The sequence below is a fragment of the Salmo salar genome, chromosome ssa23 (genome assembly GCF_905237065.1).
Source record: "Salmo salar chromosome ssa23, Ssal_v3.1, whole genome shotgun sequence".
NCBI lineage: Eukaryota > Metazoa > Chordata > Actinopteri > Salmoniformes > Salmonidae > Salmo > Salmo salar.
The window spans coordinates 13,567,261-13,583,064 of NC_059464.1; the positions used below are offsets into that span (position 1 = coordinate 13,567,261).

Sequence of the window (15,804 nt, forward strand, 5' to 3'; positions counted from 1 at the left end):
TCTATCCATTACAGAGGATCTCTGCTGTTACGTGACACTTCCTACGGCTCCCATGGGCTCTCAGAAGACGGCAAAAAGCTGAATCGTGGCTTTGCAGGCTCTGGTTGAAAAAAAGTAGCGCGTTTGGGTAGTGGCTGGTTACAGTACTGTGAGACTCAGGCTCGTGCCCGCGTCGACAGAATGCTTTGTTTTCTTTCGTCTGTTTACCTAAACGCAGATTCCCGGTCGGAATATTATCGCTTTTTTACGAGAAAAATGCGGTAAACAGCGGTTGACATGCTTCGAAGTACGGTAATGGAATATTTAGAAATCTTTTGTCACGAATTGTGCCATGCTCGTGACCCTTATTTACACTTCGGATAGTGTCTTGAACGCACGAACAAAACGCCGCTATTTGGATATAACGATGGATTATTTTGGACCAAACCAACATTTGTTATTGAAGTAGCAGTCCTGGGAGTGCATTCTGACGAAGACAACAAAGGTAATCAAACTTTTGTAATAGTAAATCGGAGTTTGGTCAGGGCTAAACTTGGTCGGTGTCTAAATGGCTAGCCGTGATGGCTGGGCTATCTACTGAGAATATTGCAAAATGTGCTTTCACCAAAAAGCTATTTTAAAATCGGACATATCGAGTGCATAGAGGAGTTCTGTATCTATAATTCTTAAAATAATTGTTATGTTTTTTGTGAACGTTTATCTTGAGTAATTTAGTAAATTCACCGGATGTTTGTGGGGGGTATGCTAGTTCTGAACGTCACATGCTAATGTAAAAAAGCTGGTTTTTGATATAAATATGAACTTGATTGAACAAAACATGCATGCATTGTATAACATAATGGCCTAGGGTTGTCATCTGATGAAGATCATGAAAGGTTAGTGCTGCATTTAGCTGTGGTTTTGTTTTTTGTGACATTATATGCTAGCTTGAAAAATGGGTGTCTGATTATTTCTCGCTGGGTACTCTGCTGACATAATCTAATGTTTTGCTTTCGCTGTAAAGCCTTTTTGAAATCGGACAGTGTGGTTAGATTAACGAGAGTCTTGTCTTTAAAATGCTGTAAAATAGTCATATGTTTGAAAAATGGAAGTTTTCGGATTTTAGAGGAGTTTGTATTTCGCGCCACGCCCATCATTGGATATTGGAGCAGGTGTTCCGCTAGCGGAACGTCTAGATGTAAGAGGTTAACCTGTTGAGGACAGACGTTCCGCTAGCAGAACCCCGTTCTGCCTGCGGAACCCCTAGCCAACAGCCAATGGCATTGCACGGTGCGAAATACAAAACCAACTAAAATACCACAATTAAATTTTCTCAAACAATCAACTATTTTACACCATTTTAAAGATAAGACTCTTATTCAACAGCCAGTGACAAATCAGAGCACCAAACTTAAAACCACAAAATGTCATAATTCAAAGTTCTCAAACATAGGACTATTTTACACCATTTTATAGATACACTTCTCCTGAATCGAACCACGTTGTCCGATTTCAAAAAGGCTTTACAGCGAAAGCAAAACATTAGATTATGTTAGGAGAGTACATAGACACAAAAAACCACACAGCCATTTCCAAGCAACTAGCATGCATCACAAATACCCAAAACACAGCTAAATGCAGCACTAACCTTTGATGATCTTCATCAGATGACACTCCTAGAACATCATGTTACACAATACATGCATTTTTTTGTTCGATCAAGTACATATTTATATCCAAAAAACAGCATTTTACAATGGCTCGTGACGTTCAGAAAATATTTTGCCTCCAAAACTTCCGGTGAAACAGCACACCGATTTACAAAAATACTATTCATAAACCTTGATAAAATATTAAATTGTTATTCAAAGAATTATAGATAAACATCTCCTGAATCCAACCACGTTGTCCGATTTCAAAATAACTTTACGTGGAAAGCACACTTTGCAATAATCTGAGTACTGCGGTCAGAAAAAGACATCAAGCAATACAGATAGCCGCCGTTTTTGAGTCATCTAAAAGCATAAATAAAACTAGAAATATTCGCTTACCTTCAGTAATCTTCATCAGAAGGCACTTCTAGGAATCCCAGGTCCACAATAAATGTTGTTTTGTTCGATAAACTCCATAATTTATGTCCAAATAGCTCCTTGTTGTTCACGGAAAATGTCACGAAGAAAAGTAAAAAACAAAATCAATTTACGTTCGTTCAAACATGTCAAACGTTGTAAAGCATCAATCTTTAGGGCCTTTAGAACGTGAAGATTCAGTAAAATTCCAACCGGACGAAACCAGTGTCTTGAAAAACGTTTCGGAACGTGGAGCTACCTCTCGCATGAACGCGCGTCTCATTCCCGGGGTCACCAAGTTCCCAGCCTTCTCATTCGGTCTCTGTTCCTCATAGACGACTCAAACAACTCTCTAAAGACTGTTGACATCTAGTGGAAGCCGTAGGAAGTGCAAAATGAACCCTAACTCACTGTCTGTTAGAAAGGCAAGGACTTGAAAGGACTACAAGCACCAGAATTCTCACTTCCCGGTTAGATTTTTCTAAGGGTTTTGCCTGCCATATGAGTTCTGTTATACTCACAGACATTATTCAAAAAGTTTTAGAAACTTCAGAGTGTTTTCTATCCAAATCTACTAATATGCATATTCTAGTTCCTGGGCCCAAGTAGTAGGCCATTTAATTTGGGTACGTTTTTCATCCGGCCGTGAAAATACTGCCGTATTTTCACGGCCGGATGAAAAACGTACCCGATTTAATCTGGTTATTAATACTGCCCGGAAACTAGAATATGCATATAATTGTTTGATTTGGATAGAAAACACCCTAAAGTTTCTAAAACTGTTTGAATGGTGTCTGTGAGTATAACAGAACTCATATGGCAGGCAAAAACCTGAGAAGATTCTATACAGGAAGTGCCCTGTCTGACCATTTCTTGGCCTTCTACACTCTCTTTATTGAAAACTGAGGATCTCTGCTGTAACGTGACACTTCCTACGGCTCCCATAGGTTCTCAGAAGGCGGCAGAACGGTGAATGATGACTTTGCAGCCCATTGCTGAAAAACAGTAGGTCATTTGGATAGTGGTCGATCAGAGAACAATGAGACTGGGGGCGCATGCACGAGCCGACACCATGTTTTTATTTTTTCGTCTTTGAACGAAAACTGGGTTTCGCGGTCGGAATATTAGCGCTTTTTTACGAGAAAAAACGCATAAAAATTGATTTTAAACAGCGGTTGACATGCTTCGAAGTACGGTAATGGAATATTTAGATTTTTTTTGTCACGAAACGCGTCGGGCGCGTCACCCTTCGGATAGTGTCTTGAACGCACGAACAAAACAGAGGATATTTGAACATAACTATGGATTATTTTGAACCAAACCAACATTTGTTATTGAAGTAGAAGTCCTGGGAGTGCATTCTGACGAAGAACAGCAAAGGTAATCCAATTTTTCTTATAGTAAATCTGAGTTTGGTGAGGGCCAAACTTGGTGGGTGTCAAAATAGCTAGCCCGTGATGGCGAGCCATGTACTCAGAATATTGCAAAATGTGCTTTTTCCGAAAAGATATTTTAAAATCGGACATAGCGATTGCATAAAGGAGTTCTGTATCTATAATTCTTAATCTAACCACATTGTCCGATTTCAAAAAGGCTTTACAGCAAAAGCAAAACATTAGATTATGTCAGGAGAGTACCCTGCCAAAAATAATCACACAGCCATTTTCAAAGCAAGCATATATGTCACAAAAACCCAAACCACAGCTAAATGCAGCACTAACCTTTGATGATCTTCATCAGATGACACTCCTAGGACATTATGTTATACAATACATGCATGTTTTGTTCAATCAAGTTCAGATTTATATCAAAAACCAGCTTTTTACATTAGCATGTGATGTTCAGAACTAGCATACCCACCGAAAACTTCCGGTGAATTTACTAAATTACTCATGATAAACGTCGACAAAATACAAAACAATTATTTTAAGAATTATAGATACAGAACTCCTTTATGCAAACGCTATGTCAGATTTTAAAATAGCTTAAAAGTCACTTTAACTATACATTTATGTACATATGTACAAACTACCTCAATTGGCCCACCAACCTGTGCTCCCACAAATTGACTAACTGGGCTATCTGCATTGTGTCCCGCCACCCACCACCCGCCAACCCCTCTTTACGCTACTGCTATTCTCTGTTCATCATATATGCATAGTCACTTTAACCATATCTACATGTACATACTACCTCAATCAGTCTGACTAATCGGTGTCTGCATGTAGCCTCGCTACTTTTATAGCCTTGCTACTGTTTTTCACTGTCTTTTTACTGTTGTTTTTATTTCTTTACTTACCTATTGTTCACCTAATACCTTTTGGTTATTGGTTAGAGCTATTGGTTAGAGCCTGTAAGTAAGCATTTCACTGTAAGGTCTACACCTGTTGTATTCGGCGCACGTGACAAATAAACTTTGATTTGATTTGCTCCTTGTTGGGTTATAGCATTCTGGATCTGGGAGATCTCTGCTGGGTCCATGTTGAGGCTGAAGCTTGCTGTGACATGGTGAGATTGGACCCAGGTGCAGAGAAGAGACAAGACAAGGAATCAGTGGAAAAGGATAAACAAAATACTTTACTGAGAAATGGTAGCCGCAGGATCACAGTACACTTGAAAAACAACTAACACTAAGTCTCGAAAACTCAGGAACCGACCACAAACGGTAAACAATTTTAGCTTCTGCAAAGGACAACAGAAAACACACCTCTTTTAAACAGGGAAATCATAATGAGTAAATAGGACACACCTGAGTGTCGTTAATGTCTCTAGGACAGTCTCTGCCGCCCTCTGGTGACAGGTGGAACCATGACAGTCTGTTTCTTCGACATTTGCAACATTGTTTCAATATTCAAATTTGATTGGCAGCTGTCCCATAGTAAGGAACGTGTAGGGAATCTGAACGAAACAGACAGGCAAGCAGAATTTCTCACCCAGTCAAAAGCATGAATCAGCTGGCATCATTTTCATGGATATATATATATATATATATATATACTGCTCAAAACAATGAAGGGAACACTTAAACAACACATCCTAGATCTGAATGAAAGAAATAATCTTATTAAATACTTTTTTCTTTACATAGTTGAATGTGCTGACAACAAAATCACACAAAAATAATCAATGGAAATCCAATTTATCAACCCATGGAGGTCTGGATTTGGAGTCACACTAAAAATTAAAGTGGAAAACCACACTACAGTGTCACGAACTTCTTCATCATCCGATGATATAGCGAAATCGTCGTCTGAAAGTGTGGACCAATACGCAGTAGAGTTGGTGTTCATTTTCATAATTTATTAAAGAACGTTGAACACGAGAAAACAAGAAAACAATAAGCACGACAAATGACAGTTTTGCAGGCTCACAAAAACACGCAATGCAAAAACAATCTCCCACAAATCCCAAACACAAACACACCCTAATATATGGGACACTCAATCAAAGGCAAAGAGAAAACACCTGCCTTCAATTGAGAGTCCCAACCCCAATTAATCAACCATAGAAACACAGACTACCTAGACTAGACATAGAATTACCTAAACATAGATCATAAACCAAAAACCCGGAAATACTAAATCAAACGCCCTATTTCCAAAACACCACCCTGAACCACATAAAACAAATACCCTCTGCCATGTCCTGACCAAACTACAATACCAATTTACCCTTATACTGGCCAGGATGTGACATACAGGCTGATCCAACTTTGATGTAATGTCCTTAAAACAAGTCAAAATGAGGCTCAGTAGTGTGTGTGGCCTCCATGTGCCTGTATGACCTCCCTACAACGCCTGGGCATGCTCCTGACGAGGTGGCAGATGGTCTCCTGAGGGATCTCCTCCCAGACCTGGACTAAAGCATCCGCCAACTCCTGGACAGTCTGTGGTGCAACGTGGCGTTGGTGGATGGAGCGAGACATGATGTCCCAGATGTGCTCAATTGGATTCAGGTCTGGGGAACGGGCGGGCCAGTCCATAGCATTAATGCCTTCCTCTTGCAGGATCTGCTGTCACACTTCTGCCACATGAGGTCTCGCATTGTCTTGCATTAGGAGGAACCCAGGGCCAACCGTACCAGCATATGGTCTCACAAGGGGTCTGAGGATCTCATCTCGGTACCTAATGGCAGTCAGGCTACCTCTGGCGAGCACATGGAGGGCTGTGCGGCCCCCCAAAGAAATGCCACCCCACACCATGACTGACCCACCGCCAAAACAGTCATGCTGGAGGATGTTGCAGGCAGCAGAACGTTCTCCACGGCGTCTCCAGACTCTGTCACGTCTGTCACGTGCTCAGTGTGAACCTGCTTTCATCTGTGAAGAGCACAGGGCGCCAGTGGCGAATTTTCCAATCTTGGTGTTCTCTGGCAAATGCCAAATGTCCTGCACGGTGTTGGGCTGTAAGCACAACCCCCACCTGTGGACGTCGGGCCCTCATACCACCCTCATGGAGTCTGTTTCTGACCGTTTGAGCAGACACATGCACATTTGTGGCCTGCTGGAGGTCATTTTGCAGGGCTCTGGCAGTGCTTCTCCTGCTCCTCCTTGCACAAAGGCGGAGGTAGCGGTCCTGCTGCTGGGTTGTTGCCCTCCTACGGCCTCCTCCACGTCTCCTGATGTACTGGCCTGTCTCCTGGTAGCGCCTCCATGCTCTGGACACTACGCTGACAGACACAGCAAACCTTCTTGCCACAGCTCGCATTGATGTGCCATCCTGGATGAGCTGCACTACCTGAGCCACTTGTGTGGGTTGTAGACTCCGTCTCATGCTACCACTAGAGTGAAAGCACCGCCAGCATTCAAAAGTGACCAAAACATCAGCAAGGAAGCATAGGAACTGAGAAGTGGTCTGTGGTCCCCACCTGCAGAACCACTCCTTTATTGGGGGTGTCTTGCTAATTGCCTATAATTTCCACCTGTTGTCTATTCCATTTGCACAACAGCATGTGAAATTTATTGTCAATCAGTGTTGCTTCCTAAGTGGACAGTTTGATTTCACAGAAGTGTGATTGACTTGGAGTTACATTGTGTTGTTTAAGTGTTCCCTTTATTTTTGTTGAGCAGTGTATATAAGGTCAAACTAAACGAAGTGCAGCTAGTTTACAGTCTTTCCAGCTTCAGTTTGAGGTGATTGTGTTAGCTGTGTTGTTGGCTAGCTCCTCTGAACAACAGTGTCCTGACAAGTGAGCACATTTTCTATGCCATGCGAAATCACGCCTCATTTATCATTGTTATGGATGTATCCAAATAAATTTCACTAGAAAACAGCTCAAACAAATGCAAATGCAGCTACTTTCCTGTTATTCTGGTTGCACTGTTTGACATGACTGTAAGTTAGCTGTAGTTGGCTAGTTAGCAAGCAAGGGATAAGAACGTTGCCAGCAAGTATGGCAGAGGAACATTTAGAACGGATGACTGGGTCACGTCCATAGATACAGAACAAAAAGACTGAACAACTGGGTTGCGTCTCTAGCAACCGAACCAATAGAATGAATGACCAGCCGGTTTGGGTAACAACCCTAGATTTGTGTCAGGATTATATCTTGAGGGAGGATGAAATAGTTTTAATAAATTCATCAAAATATATTTTTTTAGGAAATATCTCAATCATTATTTGAATATGTTGGTAACCCGTTGTATAAAAGTGATAATGCCCTCAAAGCCGACAACATCCATGCCAATATATCCTCCAAACACCAGCTTCTCTGGCATTATCACTTAATATAGCACAGGCTTGGAACCTCTTACCTTCGCAATGTCTGCCTGGTACATGCATTGTAATGTAATAATTTCCATGGTAATGAAGAATGTTTATTCAAATGATGCCAACTGATGTGGCTCATTCAATGGAATATATTTTTTGTAATGTAATTTGAGTTGATTCAACAAATCATAGCACAGATTGATGGGTACACATCCTGCTTTTACTTCCTAATTTTACTTCCTGCTTTGCTCCAATGTGTACACTCGCAATGGCCGCCAGTCCATCCATTATGCCATCATCGACTTCAATGGCCCGTTCTATTCATTCTTATTTCTATGACTCTACTACACTGAAGTGCAAAATCATGGCTAAATACAGAAAAACCCCTGAAGTAGCAGAGAATAAGCACTACTTTTAAAGACCACGTCGCCATTTCACTACCACAGAAACAAAATCACATCAATGAACAAATAAGTCAGATAGGAACCAAAAAACAGTGTTCTCTCTTCTCAGCTCTGCGGTTTGAATTGGATATGACTGATCTATGAATGCATCAACAGCATGGCACCCAGGCCTGCATAACAGGTTCAGTCCCACCTTAACAGTATGATCCACCACACCAACACCTGACGCAGTGATCCACACTGAAGTTCCAGTTACGCTACCCCTTCTAGCCCCCGTCGAAGTGTCAACCATCCCACCACCACCCCCCTATTAATAACAGGGTCCACCATGAGGAGTCTTGCTGTCAGACATGGCAACACACAGAGACTTTCATCTTCATAGAGAAAGAGAGCGAGAGAAAGAGAGAGACACAAACACTTACCTATCACACACACACACAAGTGCTGCACTAACATATCGTTTACACTCACAACACACACACACAAAATCACACACACACACACCACACACACACAGCGAGTTCTGCTCCCGGACATGGCGACCCCTTACTGTTCGTTTCATCTCTCAGCTTGCTGCTGGCACCATTACATTAACACAAACACTGTATTTCTGTCATCATCCACAGCATCGCACAGCACCACAAGGCATTCCCTTAATATCTCTCTTTCTTCTTATTTGCATCCCAAATGACAGACTATTCACTACATAGGGCATTACATTTGACCACAGCCCTACGCTCCTTGGTCAAAAGTAGTGCACCATAATAGGGAATCGGTTGCCATTTGGGAGGCAGGGCTGCTCTGTTTCAGGGAGTTTTGGGACGTGGGTGAGTGGTGGGAAATTGGAGTGCCGTCTGTGGCCTCACAGCAAGCGGCCCTCTCCCTCCTCTCATAACCTCGTTTTTTCTCTCTCTCTCTGTTTTCTCTTTGGCAGGCTATTAAGGGGCTTCATGCAGATCACATATTTCAGTCTCAAATGATCTGGGAAAACATTAACCCCACAATGCTGTATGTGTGTGATTGTGAGGGTGTGTGTCAGAGTGCAGTGTGTGTATATGTCCAGTCTTACCTCTACGTAGTCCTTGGCATGGTCCCAGTCTCTCTTGGAGTCCAGGTTACCCAGACTGATGCTCTCCAGCTGGCCCAGGTGAACCTTCGCCACAGAACGGCTGATCTTACGAGTCACGAAGTTCGCCCCTGGGAAAAAGAGTGAGAGAGAGAGGAGAGAAAGAGAAAGACAGAGACAAACAGAAAGATGATAGTGGATATTAGTGAGGTAATGGCCTGACCATGGAAACATGAACGTTTTAAAAACCCTCCACCACCCAGCGACCTTACGCCTCCCCGTCGATGCATTGGCCCAGGGTCCACTAGGCCCAAATATTATTTGAAATCTTTCATTTTCTATTTTCTTGGACTGCCTGCAGTGTCAAGTCGGCTGGATTTGAGACTATTCTATTGACCCATTGCGCAAGGCAGGGTTGGGGAGTAACGGATTACAACAAAAACAGTAACTGTCATCGGTTAGGTTACGAGCTAAAATATTGTAATCAGATTACAGATACACTATATATACAAAAGTCTGTGGACACCTCTACTAATGAGTGGATTTGGCTATTTCAGCCACACCCGTTGCTGATAGGTGTATAAAATCGAGCACACAGCCATGTAATCTCCATAGACACACATTGGCAGCAGAATGCCCTTGCTGAAGAGCTCAGTGACTTTCAACGTGGCACTGTCATAGGATACCACCTTTGCAAAAAGTCCGTTTTTCAAATTTCTGCCCTGCAAGAGCTCTCCCGGTCAACTGTAAGTGCTGTTATTGTGAAGTGGAAATGTCAATGAGCAACAATGATTCAGCCACGAAGTGGTAGGCCATACCATCTCAAAGAACGGGACCGCCGAGTGCTGAAGTGCGTAGCGCATAAAAATCATCTGTCCTCTGTTGCAACACTCACTACCGAGATCCAAACTGCCTCTGGAAGCAACGTCAGCACAAGAACTGTTCGTCGGGTGCTTCATGAAATGTCCACACAAGCCTAAGATCACCATGTGCAATTTCAAGTGTCGGCTGGAGTGGTGTAAAGCTCGCCGCCAATGGACTCTGGAGCAGTGGAAACGCTTTCTCTGGAGTGATGAATCACGCTTCACCATCTGGCAGTCCGACGGACGAATCTGGGTTCGGTGGATGCCAGGAGAACGCTACCTGCCCTAGTTCATCGTGCCAACTGGAAAGTTTGTGGAGGAGGAATAATGGTCTGGGGCTGTTTTTCATAGTTCGGGCTAGGCCCCTTAGATCCAGTGAATGGAAATCTTAACGCTACAGCATACAATTACATTCTAGACGATTCTGTGCTTCCAACTTTGTGGCAACAGTTTGGGAAAGGCCCTTTCCTGTTTCAGCATGACAATGCCCCCGTGCACAAACCGAGGTCCATACAGAAATGGTTTGTCAATATCGGTGTGGAAGATCTTGACTGACCTGCACAGAGCCATGACCTCAACCCCATTGAACACCTTTGGGATGAATTGGAACGCAGACCGCGAGGCAGGCCTAATCGGCCAACATCATTTCCCAATCTCACTAATGCTCTTGTGGCTGAATGGAAGCAAGTCCCCACAGCAATGTCCAACATCTAGCGGAAAGCCTTCCCAGAAGAGTGGAGGCTGTTATATCAGCAAAGGGGCGACCAACTCTATATTAATGCCCATGATTTTGGAATGAGATGTTTGACGAGCAGGTGTCCACATACTTTTGGTCATGTAGTGTACTTTAGAAAAAATTGATGATTGCTTGTAGCATTATTTTTAACTCAGAAAGGATGTTTGCCAAAAAATTATTTGACTCCTTTCTTTTTTCTCAATGACATTCAAATCAGCATTGAAGAAATTTGCAAGTTTAAGTTTGTTTCGCCTGAGAAAGTCTGACCATAAGTCAGAGACCACTATGATGATGGTACAGATGCGTTTGATGGATTGCGTGAAAGAGAAGGAATAAGCTTGTGTTGGCTACAGTCCAAGCTATGTCTTCCAATGGTGCGACTGCTGTTGGCATCAAAAGATTATCCAACTTGAATAAAAGCTCGGATTTAAGGACGACAGCAGTGGTGTAGCCAACAGGCGATACAGATAACACTTATTATTGATATCTACATCGTGCATTGACGTGAATCACACTGCTGCTCTCAATTACTGTAGCTATTTGCGCCTTTCGGATTGTGATTGTTGTGGATGGCTGTTCTATATGTGTTCTATATGTGTATTTTAACCTAATAATGTTTGAATTTAAGAAGTTTAAGCTGCCGATCAATCATTGCTTTTGCGACCAGTGGACAGTCCGTGACAATGCGCTCTTGCAACAGCTGCATAGTCCAGATCTCAGGCTACGGAATAAAAGTTTGAGTGAGTTCCTCCCTTCTAAATTCCTTCTAGGTATTGTGCTCCAGAGAGTTAAACGTTAGTTTAATTTAAGAAGACCAAGAGTGGGGCTTTTATTGCTCAATCTCATTCGTGCTGTTTAAAAAGAAAATGCCCATAGGCCTAACGGACACAGCACTTTAGACTTACACAGCTGCAAATTATCGAGATATCAAAGTGTCACCCACAAAAACATAAACAATAGGCCTTCAAAAAATCCAGCATATGGCATATATTTTTCACCATGCAAATAGCACTTTTCGGTAGTCTTCAAAGCATGCCATTCCATGAATGGCCCTCACTACATATTCGTCGCCAAACCCACTGGCTCCAGGTCATCTATAAGTCTTTTCTAGGTAAAGCCCCGCCTTAACTCAGCTCACTGGTCACCATAGCAACACCCACCGGTAGCATGCGCTCCTGCAGGTATATTTCACTGGTCATCCCCACTTCATTTGGCCGCCTTTCCTTCCAGTTCTCTGCTGCCAATGACTGGAACGAATTGCAAAAATCACTGAAGCTGGAGTCTTATATCTCCCTCTCTAACTTTAAGCATAAGCTGTCAGAGCAGCTACCTGATCACTGTACCTGTACACAGCCAATCTATAAATAGCACACCCAACTACCTCATTTACATATTATTACTTACCCTCTTGCTCTTTTGCACCCCAGAATCTCTACTTGCACATCATCATCTGCACATCTATCACTCTAGTGTTAGTGCTAAATTGTAATTATTTCACCTCTATGGCCTATTTATTGCCTACCTCCCTACTCTTCTACATTTGCCCATACTGTACATAGATTTTTTTTTTAAATGTTATTTTGTGTTATTGACTGTACGTTTGTTTGTGTAACTGTTGTTGTTTTTGTCACACTGCTTTGCTTTATCTTGGCCAGGTCGCAGTTGTAAATGAGAACTTGTTTCCAACTGGAGTACCTGGTTAAATAAAGGTGAAATATCTATCAATTTCTTTATTTAAAATGAGAGCAGCATTTATTTTTCAACTCAAAGCAATGAGCCCAATCAGTGCACGTTAGCGTTTTAAGTCATGAATGTAATGACCACTGCAGCATTGCAGTGGTCATTAGCAGCACAGCCACAAAGTCATTCAATCTAATTTTAAACCTAACTGTAACATTAACCATACTGCTAACCCTAATGCCTAACCCTAAATTTAAATTATGACCAAAACTTTTGTTTTCACAATATAGCCAATTTTGACTTTGCATGTAGGGAAAATCACTCACTTTTGCCTCAAGGACAAGACTCATCCCAATAAACATCCACCTGTCAAATCCGTCCTCCATTACAACAAAATCATAAATCCCAGAGTAGGTTAATGAATCCTTAGATGTTGGGTTATGCTCAGGTAAAAAAATTGGCTAATCTATATTTACAAGTCATATTCTTGAAGATAAAGGGGTATTCAATTTATTGGAATGACTAGAAATCTGACAGACTTTTGTTTTTAATGTAAAGATATAGTCTGATTGTATTATTATCTGTAGTAGAAAGCAGTGAGTTAGAAGAACACTACATAATCAAAACCATAAAGTAAAATGCAACATCCATTTATGGCCAGCTGTGTGAACTCAAACATTGATTTATCTTGCAATTGATGTTGTTCAATTGGTAATACTAATGTTTGTGTTCTTCTAATGCCTCTTAAGGGGAAAGTAATCTAAAAGTAACTAAAAAAATCTGATTACGTTACTGAGTTTGAGTAATCCAAATGTTATGTTACTGATTACAATTTTGGTCAGGTAACTAATAACTAACGGATTACATTAAGAAAGTAACCTACCCAACCCTGGTGTCAGGGAAGCTAAATCAAGCACATCAAGCATTTCAAATTATTTCAAATAGTATTTGAAGCCAGGTCTGGGTTCTCCCTGGCCAGTCACCACAGAAAGCCAAGAAGCCACCGGCGAGTCACACAGATCAGTTACCATCTCACATTACAACTACAACATACTGTACATTTAGGGACTCCTCTCTCTCATCTCTCCTCTCATTTTACCCTTAATTCACCATTTCAAAATTAACTCCCGGCTCAAGGCCAAACCAAATCTAGCCTGTATCGCAATGTCGGTCTATTAACCCAAAAATCACCATAAAAGTTTCATTAAAAAAGGGTATAAACGGAATAAAACAGGGCCGTCAGTTGGAGCGGAGCACTATCACGCACACACACACACGCACACACACACACACACACACACACACACACACACACACACACACACACACACACACACACACACACACACACACACACACACACACACACACACACACACACACACACAGAGAGAGATGGAGAGGACCACCCCGACTCTGCTAGTGGAGGGTGTTTGGTCCAACAGCACCACAGGGCGGGTAAGTGTGCCAGACCGCCGACCTCTCTGCCTGGTGCTGCTGCTCTCTTGGACCAGACACACGAGGAGATTGTATTTGTGGTAAAACAAATGATCTTCTAATGGCTTTCTCTGTGTGTGTGTGTGTGTGTGTGTGTGTGTGTGTGTGTGTGTGTGTGTGTGTGTGTGTGTGTGTGCATGCGTGCACCCTGGAGCTATGAAGAGAGGGTTTTGGGTGTTTGGCTGAACATTGTGGCCCGGTGTCATGTTCTATCCCTCGTACCATGGAGCACAGACACACACAGACACAGATGATAGCCTATAACTATATGGTGGAACTATCTGGAGACCTTTATCCAAGTAAAACACTGAATTATATAGACTGATATCAACACTGAATATTATAAAGTAATGTCTAATAATGGGGCTGTCTGGAAATAGACATGTAATTAAAACTTGAGGGTTATGGCAGTTTAGACAGTAACCTTCAAATTAGCTGTATTGTTGAATTTAGTTTGGTAATAATGAGGAGGACCACAACTATTTTTGTTTTCTTACCCTGTACACAAGCTTAGCAGGCCTACTAAGAAAACACGAAAATAATATGTAAACAACTTTGAAACTCGAATTACTATGGAAACTTAAAAATAATATTTTGAGAAACATTCCTCCCACTACGACTAAGGAAACCATGTAGTTGATTAGGCTACAGAAAAAATAACGGTGATCTTGATGCTCCTTTCCAATAAATATCGAGGGTCTGATTTTGGTGACATGATGATCGATGCTTGACTGCAGTTTGACAAATAAAATATTCTCACTGTTATCCATAATAATCTCATAATGTAGGCCTAGACTTCCTGTATCTGTGAGCTGTTGGCAAAGGCTATTGTGCCAAGACCAGGGTAGGAACATTTATTATTTAACACAACAGTTTTTTTTACAAAAAGGTAGAGTTGAAAATACGATGGAAACAGATTGAGCTCTTACTTTTTATTCAGTACTTGAAAACCTGAGGAAAAGTACATGTTTTGTGCACTATGTCATCATGCACTGATTTTTATCTGCAACAGGTCTGTTAAGTGAAAACACCACTGTTTGGAAAATGCGCATCATTTCTTTAATGCGAATTTTAGAATATTTGCATGAAAATCTGTCGACAATTGGATGGAATCCTAGATACAGACAAAATTGTTTCTTAGTTTAATAATTTAATTTACAGATGCAATTTAAGGGCACAGAAAATGCTTGGAAAGACAGATGGACATCAAAACGTGATGAAATCGAATATTCTATGATAGCGAAATAAAAGGTTAAAATGAATACTTCAATTACTGATTGCGGCATTTGAATATTACTAGTTTTATACTACATTTACACTGGAACATTGTTGTTCAATGTCAGTCTAACTGTTGGCTATATTTCAATTAGTTACAAAGCCATTACAAGGGATAAAAAAACAGGTTGGGTTACAACAGTTCAGGCTTAACACAACACAGTACTCCACAACCTATGTGCCTCCATTATTAGACCTCCAGATCTGGAGTTCTAGGCCAAATAAACTTATAAAGGTAAGCGGGATGTTGCTACGTATTAGGGCCCCAGACCATAATTACCTAGTGCTTTGTCTCTTCCCTGTGTCCCTGTTGCCATGATGCGGAGCAGGCGGGAAACGCTTGCTACAGCACAATCCCATGAACCCAGTCATGCACACACACCCAATTTGTAGTAATTATTTCATATAAAAGTGACAGCTTTCGAAGTTGAGCGAAAACAGACCCCAGACTAGAAAGTTAGACTAGACGGACTTATTTTGAGGAATATGGCATTTTCTATGATGCTTGGAGAGCTTGGGATGTGTGC

The 15,804-nt window shown here is 41.6% G+C and overlaps 1 pseudogene; it reads right to left on the bottom strand.

The window, feature by feature from the left end:
- Positions 1 to 15,804, bottom strand: part of LOC106584084 (GDP-mannose 4,6 dehydratase-like) — a 180,910-nt pseudogene that overhangs the window by 141,962 nt on the left and 23,144 nt on the right.